General features: G+C 43.2%; 1 protein-coding gene across 2 annotated transcripts in view; it reads left to right on the forward strand.

The window, feature by feature from the left end:
- Positions 1-580: 580 nt before the first annotated feature.
- SENP3 (SUMO specific peptidase 3) overlaps positions 581-13326 on the forward strand; it is a 120675-nt gene continuing 107929 nt past the window's right edge. For both annotated transcript variants that reach the window (XM_086946141.1, XM_086946142.1), the window contains exon 1: positions 581-816. The gene's annotated coding sequence lies outside the window, so the exon portion shown is untranslated. The remainder of the gene's footprint in view (positions 817-13326) is intronic.

The raw sequence follows: 13326 nt of genomic DNA on the forward strand, positions 1-13326 counted from the left end.
ATCGTCCCGTGAATAACGTGTACACGGCTGGCTCCAGTTATAGTTTAATAAAGGCGGGGACCTCTTGGCTGGATTTCCATACGACTGTCTGCACCGCCCGCGTCTCCCGCCAGGTCGCCACTTCGGAAAGAGAAGACGGACGACAAGGGGAAAGCCACCGGTCTTTACAACTGAATCTCAACGTAAAGGCAGTGTACATCTTGGAAAGAAGTACATCGTCATCTACTTGTAAAATTCAAATTCAAAATTGCAAGGAAATAAATTACAGAAAGGGAAAATGTGTTTATTAAAATCATGACGAGTGACAACAATCTTAGCTTTACAAAAAGCCTCATGTTGGGTGCGAAATATTTCTACAGCATTATCTAAATAAGTGTGAGATTTTATAAATAGTTACGAAAAAAGGAAAAATAAAGACTTGTGAAGAAGATCACAGATTGTCTGACAGTTAAATCCCTCCAAGTTGTTAATATCGCACGGATGCTTATCTCATCCGACATGGCCGTCACACCTTCCGTTACATTTGTCCGTCGTCGACGCTTATATCCGTCTGGCCGCCCGGTCGCTTTTTGCCCATCGTGGTCGCGCGCGTGTGACGCCGGAACGGCGACGGCGGCCGTGAGGGCTGGAGACAGAGAAAGGGGGTAACAAAAATAGGGGGAGACGCTGCTGAGGGGGCCGCGGCGAAGTGCCAGGGCAGGAACCGAAGCGGCGGACGAGGGGCGCCTCGGTAGGCCGTGCAAGGTCCCCCCGGAGGAAGAGGGCGGCTCGCGGGGGATGAAGGCGGAGGAAGTGAGGGGCGCGTGACCGGGAGAGGTGAGCGGCCAGTACCCGAGGGGCGGTGTGGGGGGAAGGGGCCTCTAACCGTTCCCGACAGGTGTCCTGTTTGATCGAGGAAAGTGAGAATACCCGGGGGGTAAAGGGGGCATGGTGGGAAGAGACGCCCCCGTGGGAGGGGGAGGCGGGGAAAACCTGGAGCAGTTGCAACTTTGTTGTGATGGTAAAATATCAGAGGCCCCTCCCCTCGCATAGGGGAGGGGGGCACAAGTGCCTTTCTCCAGACTTGGAGATGACAGCTGATATTGAGACCCCCCATACAGCTGGCGTTGTAGCAGGAAAGCGACAAAGGAGCGGTGTTGGAGGTGTTTTTTGGCAAGGATTGTGCAACACCAGTTGATCCTCATTTAGTCTCCATCCTTTCCTTATCTTAGTAAACTAAGTACCAGTGTCTTCCAGACATTTCACGCATTCAATGCCTACCCATGTCAATAGAAACACCCCTGTCTCCGTTGTAACCTGTTGATTGCTGCTAGTTTGTGAATAAGGAGTGAGTGGTTGAAGTAGCGGCTGGTAGGTATTGGGTTGACGGCAAAGTATGATGAGGTGCATAGTTGGAGAGAAATGTTGATGCCAGGCCGGTGGGTCAGGAATAGTGATGCAGATAAAGCAGCCTTCTAGTGTTCGGGATAGTTTGAAGGCCAGAGGGCATGGCAGGGGTGTGGAAGGAGTGGAAATGACATTGCCCCCCCCCCCCCAAACAAAAAAAATACCAGCGTTAGTTGATTTATTTTGCACCTGCAGGAACAACAAATATCTACCCTCTGTGCATTGCATCTCTGTAAGATGTGCTTACCTGTTGGGGCACAATAAAGTGCATTGGCATGGGGGTGTGAGACGTTTTATTATGATTTATTTACTTTTATATTTTATAGACCGAAAATAGTTTTGTATCAGTACCTTAACCTTCCATTTCAAGGGTTTGAAGCAGTTTCAAGATATTTTAGGGCTACTCGTTCATCAAATGGGTGTACTTTCTGATATTTGTTGCTTTCGTCTTCAGTGCTTGATTTTGCTTGTGAAAAAGTGCCTCTCAGTCGTTGAATGTCACTGATAATTACACTGAAATTATAAATGTCACGCATAAGAATCTGAAACCCTGGCTGCTATGCAGGAGAGTCCTAGTAAAACCAACATGTTATCAAAGGAATGTGTAGAGGATGCTTAAAGTGGTCATGATGGATGGTTAAATCAACTTGCCTACATGAAACAAGCATGGCACATTTATAGAAGGAAACAACCAATGCAACTAAACTGTTCACACTACGGTTCTTTAGATTGCACAGTAATAATGGTGGATACGCTAGAGGCTAAAATGCAGCATTCTAGAACTTTTTATTTTGCATTTTTATCTTTCTCTTATCAAGCCACATAGTGGCCCATAATTCCTGCCCCCAAAAGTAGTATGTCCATATATTTTGCATCTAAACTTCATCTGCGTTGCTCATTTGCCAGTTGAGAAGATACCCATCTCCCATATTGTTCACTTAAAAAAAAAAGTGTTGGCAAATGTTGAATAGCAGCAACAAAAACCAGCATTGGCATAGCCAATAGGTCTCGCCTTTGGAACCTTATAAGTGTTTAGCTAGAGCTATTGGCTTTGACAATGTTTTTAAGCTATGTTCTAGAGCATAAACAGCGAAATATCTTCGGTGGCACTTTCCGCATAATTATAAATGTTGCCACATAATCCATCGTTTTCTGCATAAACTGCACATTTTTACTCCCCCCCCCCCCCCCCCTCCCCCCCCAAAATTCTAACTTTCTAACTCAAACGGATCAATAATTATTACAAGACAGCAACTGGTGTTGTTGGCAGTGGAAGGCCATTCACAAAGAGTGACTAGTCAACTGTAAGTTTCTTATTGATGTGTTTGGGTGTTAACTTGGTATTAATGAGGTGAAATGTTTATCCACACGGTGTTAACACGAGAAGAAAAATAACAAAATAATGAAGTGATACTATCCCAAAATGTGGTGCATAACTTTCTTTTGCCACATAATATAGTCAACCCTGCTGCATACTTTGGTTCTCCCCTGCCGTCTAAGTCTGGTGACCCTGCTTGTATACCACAACTCTACAAACCTGGTAGTGTGGTGCCTGCCAATGACGGTCTGTGTTGGAGGTGGCGCGGGCAGCCGGCCTCCTTGGATGTGAATTCTTGGCGTTGCTCTAGTCTAGAGTTTATACACGGCTTGCAGTTAATCGCACCCGAAAAAAACTAAAGAACTTGTACGCATGTTGAATACTTTAAACCCAATTGTTTTAGAAGCCGGCTCTTATTTTGCGCATATTTCTGGAAGTAAAACTGTCAAGCCGGTCTACGAACCGTGGACCCTTACAGCTCTCCTTTGCCAGTGGAGTCAGGGCATCCGATGTATAAAATATGCCAATTCGATTTATAAAATAGCAATAAATGAGCAAGGCTGTCCGTATACTTTTATAGAAAATATATCGCAGAAATATAAGTTCTGGTGCAGGTGTTTGCAAATTCATTATTTTTGCAGAAGGCAAGCATTGCCTGCAGTTTGTTCTATACCACTAGACTGTACTGTGTCTAGTGCTACAGACGCAGTTCTGCACATCTAAGCGCTATACATAAAGTATTATGACGGAAAGCTGAACAGGCTTGCCTGGATTCAAATTTTAACCTTCTGATCATCACCTTCTGTTAGTGCGAGCTCACAAGATCTAATCGCACAGGATTTTATAGTAAAATAAGAGTTCAAATAAATGAACTGTTACAGCTAGGTGTATGTTTGCTAAAAATGCTTTTAGACACATTTGAGGAAAGAGAAAGAAGAATAAGGCGATCCTGTTTGAAAGAAGGCTCCCGAATGTAATTTTTGCACGTGTTTTGCGATGCTCGTGGCACAGTTGTGTTGGGTGTCCCAGCAGCCTTGCAAATGCTATTTCCGTTCAAACGAGCAGTGTTTACACTCTTTTAACAAGCTGGCACAAAAGTGAAAGCGACCACAAATGTAAACCAGTGCAGCCACGCTAATTAGAAACAGATGGCCCCTGCGCGCCGCTGCTCGCTCCTGCAAAGTGGATGCCGCCGCATGCACAAATGTTAGAAATGCGCAGACCGATTCCAAAAGATAAAATAGAGCAGCTCAAGCGCGCTGCGCTAGGCTCAACCTAAAAAACACCATGTGCATTCATACATGCACATTGGAAAGAACATAGGTGCCATTATTTAAATTGACTTTGAAGATAGCATATGTGTGTCTCTGAGCTGTACATAAAAAAAGAATACAACGTGCATGAAAGGGCCTTTTAAAAATGGAGCGGCCTGAATATTTAATAAAAAAGGATGCAATGGGCAAGAAGGTGGAGGGTACAAGTGGTCAAGTGCAGCAGAGGGTGAGACGGACCTGGGTGTGGAAGCTTTAAGAAAATGACGAGAGCTCAGGTGGGATTTTTGTTGAAATCTTGGACGAGATAGGAAGTGCAGCACAGAGCTCAGCAGGATAGCAGGAATGCAAGGAGAACAAAAGCAGCATGGCAGAGTGCAAGAAAACAACTTCTGGTGGAATCCCCCATTAGTATACCAAATGCACAACTGGTTATAAAATATGTCACTGTGAAAACATTAAACTGTGCCTAATTTGGGTCATCAATAATCAGTCAAGAGATGCACTTTTTAGAAAAAATATATGAATTCTATTTTATATATTCATTTACATTGTCTGAAATCAAAAAAACCATTTGAGATTTTTATATTTGCTTGTATCAAAACACAATCAATATAACGCTACTGTTGTACAGAATTGAATAAACATGGCCGTCAATCAATTATTTGCACATTTATAACATAATCACAGCTTGGAAAAGGCCCAATGCATTTCGGGAAACTCCCTTCTTCAGGGGCATTGTGGAAATAATAAACATAGAACACTTTATCAACTCTTTATATGTCTACTGAATTTTGTAATCATCATATTACTAGGTAATTCTAAGAAAGAAAGATTGGGATTTACCGAATAGCAGTTTGAAAAACAAACTGACACCGTTGTAGATTACATTGCATATACCTGATGAACTTATTGCTAGGTCAAGAGGAATCAAAATATGACAGAGCAATGAAAGTTACGTGTGAAAAGACCACCACCAAAGGTGTCTCAATATCAAATGTGTTCCTGCTCCTTTAAGCGTATATGGTGTGTGATTGTGCTTGTTAAACTAATAACACCACTGTGTGAACTAAGACACCAAAAGAAAAACTGATGCTGCGCTCTTGTCGAGAATGAATGTACTCCCTTATAAATGTTGTTGTATGACACTTGTGTTTTCGTATTGAATTTCTGAGCAACAGCGTCTATAATGTTCAAGAAAAAATGTTCAAGAAAAAATATCAGTTGCTGTTGTCCGCATTAATGCAACGTCTTGCTGTGAATTAAGAACTCAGAGACCCCGGTTGCCAACTTGCTGGTAGCAATGCCGTAGTACTAAATAAAACTCACGGTTTGAATTGTAAAAACAGAAATCCGCAAATGCGTGTTGTTCTCTCGCTAAATCTCGGCCCTGGAATGTGAAAATAGCGCTTACTAAATGTTAAGGGCAGAAAACTGTGGACTAATCTAATGGCCTGTTCGTGATAATAGGTTCGAACTGTGATCCGAACTCACCAGTAAAAGCTAATCAAATCCCTCTGGATTCTAGTATCACAATCCTGTTCAGGATAATATAGAAACAAGTGGCTTGTTCGAGATCTGCAATGAATAAACAAAGCACTATGAGTGTATGCGTTATATATTGTACATAACGCGTTTCTCAATTACATCTGCCTAAAGTTTCTGAAAACAACTCGCCAAAGGTATGAGAAAAAGGGGAATCCCTTTAAACACGTCTGTTAGTTAGAAAACGGGTTCTGAAAAAAGACCGAAAACACAATAAGTGTTTCGTGCATTAAAACTTGAGGTACCTACATCAGCTCCCAAACGCCTTTCTCAATTGAAACTAACAAGGATTTAACACACCGACTCACCAACAGTAAGAGTCAGCGTGTGGTCCCTTTAAACACGATCTCTATTCGTTAGATAACGCGCTCTGGAAAAAAAAACGTAAGCACAATGAGTTTACCCGCGCTAGAACTTAAAGATACCTGCCTGACCTCCCCGTAACTAGGAGGATATTCTAGTAATCCTGTACTCACCGGTCGATAGCAACATGTGGTATTATCTCCCAAACGCCAAAGCCGCGACTAGCACGATCACAGGATTCAGCGAGCCCCGTGAATTTAATTAGTGTGTACTTCCTAAATGCGCTTCCTGTATGCGCATGGAAAGCGGACTGAGCTGGTCTGCCACATTGAGTGGGAACGATCTATTGGAGGAAGCAGACTACACTTGTCCATCGCGTTAGGTGATTGGAGTGATTGTACTGAGCGCTGTAGAGTGTTGTATATGGAAAAAATGTATGTTCCATGCAGAACTAAATGATGTCGAGCATGTAAACAAACACTTGAGAAACGTGAGATCTGTTCTCACCAATCTGCTGCACTAGTTGAATACAAACCACCTAGTTATCCTACTGAATATATCCGCCCAGCTGTGAAAGAATCAAGCGCGGGAGGTGCCTAGAACTGCGCGTAAAACCAGGAAATATGTACTAAAAACCTAATTGTCCGACTGAGTACAACCGCCTTGGTGTAAAAAGAATCCAGCACGGGGGTGCCTAAAACTGCGCAAAAAACAAAGAATGTACACCAAATTCAATGGTACGAGCAGTCTGAAATGTACCTTAGACTGTCCGCGAAATACTGAGTTTTGGAATTCCTGATAGATAGTTAACAAGAGTGAAAAATACTGGTTACTGTATTTTGGAGTGCCTAATGGTTTGTGTGATTGAATGAGTACTAGTTACATGATGCCCAGCTTATAAGTAAATGCTTGAAAACGTAGAATCTGTTGTCGTAAAGAGAGCTGTGCTAGTAAATGTAAATGTACATGTATTTATATAGCGCAAATTACCCACATCGCAGGCATCTAAGCGCTTGCTTAGGGAACCCGTCCTGGTATTCCCCTGTGAGATAACCCCGGCAGGGTATCCACAAAGTGAAAGCCAGGCATCCCGCCGCGAGGGGCCGTTGTGGAGATTAAGCAAGCTATTGCCCAGAGTCGCAGAGTGTGAACCCGTGAGTCGAGTAGGCACCGGAGCGAGAATTATCGAGTCTGTGGAATTATTGAGCACAAGCCCCGTCGAGGTGGGGAATTGAACCCTGGTCCAGGGCCGATCTCAGATTCCGGGTCTGCCGCCTCTAACCCCTGAGCCACACTTCTCCACTAGTGAAGTGTTAAACACCCAGTAATCCAACTGAGTACATCCACCTTAGTGAAAAAAGAAACCAGCACAGGGGTGCCTAGGCCTATACAAAAACCAAAGAGTATATATTGAATTCAAGAGTGCGAGCAGTCTGAAAAATACCTGAGACTGTCTGCTGGAAACTGAAATTTGGAGTACCTGATAGATAGTTTGTGTGAGTGAGTAAATTACTGGATGGAAAACCAAGAGAAGATGTTACTTTCTTGTGAATAGACTACATGCAAGAGCGGGTTGTGTTGAAAAAGAGAGCCCCAGAATCTAGAGCAAGTTTATCTGAAAGTCCTATAGAAGTGTAAAATCAGGAAATGTGCGCACGAGAAACTAGGAGTGACAAGTCATGACATTGACCTAAGAATAAATCCATTTACAATAGATGGAAGGCAGTCTGAACATACAACACTATTTACAGTACTGGAAATGATCTTAGAAAACATTGTAACTCAATTCTGTCATTAAGTCACCCTGGTACTAGAGTTTGCAAATGTTTGATCCACCAAGCTTCTCTCTGTGCTAATAGTATTGTGTGATTATAATCAGATTTGACTGTGACCGTTTCCAAAATAGTAAATCGCAGCTGCGCATTAGTATGCTGGTGTTCTAGCCAATGTAATGCAAAGTGAGCCTTGGTAGACTTGGTGCGAAATGTGCTTTTATGTTCTGTTATTCGTACTTTTATTTTTCTTGAAGTTTTCCCAACGTATAATAATCCGCATGGACATTTTATTGCATACATTACGTTGGAACTGTTGCAATCTCCGTTGTATTTCAAAGAGATTGCTTTCCCTGTCTGTGGATGATATAACGTGTTGCTGATCATTACATTGTTGCAATGCACAGAATTATGGCATTTCCGCATGCCTTGATATTGTTGTTCAGTTACAGCTTTGGAAGACAGAATTTCCTTGAAATTTTTGCTGCGCGTGTACGCGAACAAGGGTTCCTCATCATATATACCCTTGAAGTCTGGTTCTTGTTTAAGTAATTCCCATCTTGGTTTGATCTTTTTGATTGCATGGGATTTAGATGAATATTTGGAAACAAAAACATGTCGGTTGGATTTTTCTTTAGGCTTAGAAATCAACAGATTCCTACGTTCTTTGGTTTCAGTCTTGCAAATTGCCTCTGACAATTTCAGGGGGATAGCCCCGCTCATTGAATTTTACTTGTTGTTTCTCTAATTCCTCTTGTAAGCTGGTTGTGTTAGAGGTAATGCGTTTAACCCTCAGCATTTGTGAAAAGGGTACATTTTTCTTCAAAGAGGGTGGATGGAAACTTGTATACAGTAACAAATTATTTCTGTCTGTTGGCTTTGTGTATACCGAAGTTTCCAATTTATTATTTTGTTGACTTATCAGTACGTCCACACATATTTTGTGTAAATTAGCTTCAAATACAGAGTACTTAGCATTTAGAATAGGTGTGCGCAGGCAAACACTCCACAGAGTGCAAGAAAACACATGGCTTTGTTTATGCTTTTTAGCTATGCTGTGCAGCATGACTAAACGTAAAAAAAAAGCATTGGCATAGCCAATAGGTCTTGCCTTTGGGACCTTATAAGGGTTTAGCCATGCAACAGTTGATGTTGTAGCACCAAAGATATTGTGCCGGATAACTAGGTCCCAAAGGCGAGACCTATTGGCTATGCCAATGCTTGTTGTATGTAATCGCATGGCTTGTTGAGGCAGAACAATTGGTTTTTGCCAATGCTCGTTTTAAAAGTAAATAAGAAACAAGGGGCCCTATTGACCGGTAACACGAAAGTCAAGGTCATGCAGTTATTTGTGTTCTGCCATGAAGGCACTCGGCTCATAACTTTTCAAATAAATACCCATGATGAAACCCTACATGTGTAGTTTGGGGAGGAGTCGTAGCCTGCATGTTCATAATCCTCCCATGAACTGCATGAAAGGATGCATGATGATAGAATATTGGTGTCAAAGAAACAGCTATCTTTGGTACTCTGAGACAAGGGTTCTAATCTCCGCATCACCATTGAGGAAACATTGTGTGATACTGCTCATTTCATACCTTCATGTGAATCCGGTTCTAAAATGTAAGGTAAATGTGTGAAAGAAGCCTTCAAAAGATGTGTAATACAAGCATTGGCAAAGCCAATAGGTCTCTGCACAGGGCCGGACTCAGAACCAAAACGGGCACTAGCAAAGTGCTCGGCCGGCCCCCTGGGGGTGCGACCGAGCTCTTTGGTGGGTCCGGTTTTCGACCGATTTTGTTACACTGCTGATTTTGCAGCTGTGCTTTAACAAACGGCCCCCAGGGCCCAAACCCGGCCCCACACCCTTGCGGCGCACCGGGGGATTGCCCGGTGCCCGCAACGGCCAGTCCGGGCCTGTCTCGGCAGTGCAAGAGCTATAGTCTTTGTTAATGCTAATGTTTTTTAGCCGTCTGTGAGCGCAAGGGAGGCCATCGCCTGAAACAGCAGGGGAAGTTATGATGTAGCAAGAGCAGATGGAACTGGGAGCATACGTCACAGCCGTCAAGGTGGGAGGTAAAGTGATGTGGGCGGGGACAGCCTGTGTACATAATTAGATATGTACTTCTATAGAATCACATACAGGCACTTTTACAGAGATATGCAAAGCCAACTTAAAAGAAAAACGCACCCATGCACATAAGGCCATGATTTGTAGTTTGATCTGCAGGGAAGAGTAAAGTGTGGTGCAGTAACATGCATGTTACGCTGTGATGGTGACTTCCCCCCTCCATTCGCAAGGGGTTGTCTTAGACTCTGTGACTTGTGTAGCTTATAATAATAATAATAATGTTCAGTACTGTGTGCTATCAGAATTTAGAGTGCCTATGTTATGGAGCTTAGAAGGGTAAAGGGCAGAGTTGGCCCTGCGAGGAGCCATGAATATGACTGACAGGTTAGGTAACTAGGCGAAACGTTCACCCTCATAGGCCGCTGAGATGTCTCATTGGTATCGTAACAGAGTGCGGTTATTAGCGTAGAATCAGGGCGCTGTAACAATCCAGTATCACTCCTTTACCGCCGTCAGGAGGATCAGAGACTGAGCGGGCCAACTGGGAGTTAATTTTTTAACTTTCATGCATTGCATACTTCTCTGCAGTGAGGAAATTAGTCCACTGAGCTATCTCGCAGGGCCACACTGGTCCTGGCACCGTCTTGTCCAGTTAAGAGGGAGACAGAAGGAGAAACGTCCACACAGCCTGTGTGTATTATCAGCTAGAGAAATAGAAAGACCGATTTTTAAAAAAGAGGAGCGCAATAGAAATAAACAAAAGAGCGAAGCAGATAGTATGAGAGAGAGAACTAGCAGGAGACATAGAGAGGATGCAACAACAGACAGTGAAAGAACGGGGAGTGAGAGCAACAAACAAGCATTGGCTGCGAAAGTTAAACTAATGAATGCCGCTAAAGTGAAACTGATGAAAGTGATTGTGCGGCCTGCTGCAGTATAGAGAGGTTTGGAGGGGGGGGGGGGGGGGGAGTGGAGGCCAGCACCTCTGGTAGAATTGAAGCACAGAGAGGCATGCAAGGTGGAGGTGCGAATTGAAGCACGGGGAGAGGCAAGCAAAGCATGCTCCTGAGCACATGCACTCCGCTCTAGGCTGGCCATGGCAGCATCTGGTAGCACTTTTATTACCCGTTACTAAAAGTCGAGCATACAGCGCATGCGCTGCTCTAAGCTAGACCTAAAAACTATTGACATTTTGAGGGTGGGGGAGAACAAGAGGGCAAGCACATCACTGGGGCGGGTAAGAAGCACATGGGTGAGAGAAAGCAGCATGGAGAGGGAAAGAGAAGGAACCCAGTGAGATAGCCGAAAAGTTTGCACCCTCGTAGAGTTCTCAAACGAAAAAATAGCACCTGAAAATAAAAGCGGTGTAAGGGCACAAGTAATGCGTCCTTGCTCCAAGGAAGGGACAAACACAGGAAGAGGAAAGAAAGTCCACACACAAGCGAATAAGAAGCACCCGTATAAGTGAAATTAAACCAAACAATAGTAAGTAATGGCAGGCTGTAAGCCCACTGTAAGTTAACAATATTTGCAGCAGTCTGCATGCACGGTCTAGTAGTCTTAACTTAAAAATTAGTTCTTGAATGTGAGCATTGGAGGGATTCACGTTATCCAATAACAAGGATGCTAAAGAAGCTGTGCAGTAGGGTAGGGAGACACGAGAAGGATAGCCATCCATTAAGATGTATGGAATTGCGAGTGGCAAGAAATTCAACCAATGATGGGTTGATCCAAAGCCCACTGAAAGTATTTGTACTGTCCACAGTAGTTCAGTTGCTGTATTTGCTCAGTGCAGCTGCTGGATGTTAGAGGGTGTGGATTAATCCCTCTTACAAGGTAGAATCCTGAACCTTTTCACATAGTAGGACAGCTTTAATTATTCATTCTACAGACCCCAAGAATCTAACCACTTGCCAGCTATTCTCAAACCTTCTACCCCAATCCCGGATTTGGAGTATAACGTAAGCCATGGGCTTATTGGACCAAATGATCTACTTATCAGTATGGTAGGAAGAGGAGCAATGCACTTTTATATCCAGGAGGCCCTAGAATCCCTATATGCTTTTGAGGCGAAAGCAGGGCCCTGGTCTGAGTGGAATGTAGTGCATTAACGTGTTCCGATGAAGACTAGCAAAGCTTTTGTAACATTGTGGCCACACCCAGAGGAATCTCATAAAAAATCAACTGCAAGTAGGATAAATTTATTCGCTCCTTCCGAATTAAGAGGACCAGAGTGGTACAAATAAATGCAGCTTAAAGGTTTGTTGGAATCAACAGTTGTCTGCAGGTGACGAGACACAATGAAACATTTAATCTGTTGACAAATGTCACAACAATGGACATATTTCTTGGCCTGTTAATATAAGCCATGCCACCAATAACGCTGTTGCAATAAGGAAATTGTGGCTGCCGCATGTGCAGATGCAACACCTTCATGTGCAGCTATCACTAAGGCCAGTCTTGGTTAGGAAGCGCATGATCACCAACTCCTGCAATTTTAGCCACAAGAGCATTTTGTTCCTCAAATGATAAGTAGATTTAGCTGAAAAGCTTCTTGACAAAGGGGTGCTTTTGCATATAGTATGAACGGCAGCCAGTTTATAGTCATTTACCTTCATATGAATGCTATCTTCACATCACACCACTGTAAAAAACGGAACCCTTTATTCCAGCAGATGATTTTAAATCAGTTGTACAATCAATCCGGTCTAGAATTGATTACGGTAACGCCACTCTTGCTGGTACCCCTAAACTCCACCTAACCCCTTTCAAATTTGTTCTTAACCTCGCTGCCAGGCTTATTACTGGCTGTAAGCGTTATGAGTACATCGCCCCTGTTCTCAAAAACCTTTAAATGGCTTCCGATCTAAGGCAGATCCACCTACGAGATCACCTGCATCGCGCGCAAAGCCCTTCATCAAAATAACCCATCTTACCTCTGACAAAATTCAAAAAGCGGGCTGTACTAGAACAATGAGGAGCACTAATGCTCTTGTCCCTCCTCTGTTAAAAAAGAAATCAACAGTCTTGCTCTTCTCTGGTAATGCGCCCTCCGCCTTGAATCCCCTTCCCAAAGATCTACGTTGCAACCCCTCCTACCCCTGCTTTAAAAAAGACCTCTAGCTGCTCCTTCTCAATAAATACTGGGGTTCTTAATTTATTTTCACTGGCTACGAATTCCTCCCCCTTACACTGTCAATACTGGCCTCCCTTTTACTTAGTTTCACTCCCTACCTCCGCCCCATCATATTTATTTCTTTCATCTCGAACACCCACCAACACCTCACCCTTTTTTCTTTCTCGGATAATACCCACCACCTGCTTTCCACCTACCCCGCACCCTCCACAATTGTCCTTCACTCTCTCTCCTCCCCACCTTCTCACACACTATATGATCTTTACTGTCTTCCAGTTCTACTATCTTCGATCTGTTATTTGATTTAGATCTTCCTAATTTAAAACGTTCTTAAAATGTGAAATTGCCTTACCTCATTTCTCAATGTACAAAGTTTTTCTGTTATTCTGTGTTACCAAATCCTGTAAAGCGCTCTGATACACTTGGGTCCAGCTGGCGCTATATAAAACCTTTTTTAAAATAAAAAAATAAATACAAAATAAATATGAAAACGAGTAATCGCAGCAACTGTCGCAGTCGAAACT

The sequence above is a fragment of the Lissotriton vulgaris genome, chromosome 12, assembly GCF_964263255.1.
Source record: "Lissotriton vulgaris chromosome 12, aLisVul1.2, whole genome shotgun sequence".
Classification (NCBI taxonomy): Eukaryota; Metazoa; Chordata; class Amphibia; order Caudata; family Salamandridae; genus Lissotriton; species Lissotriton vulgaris.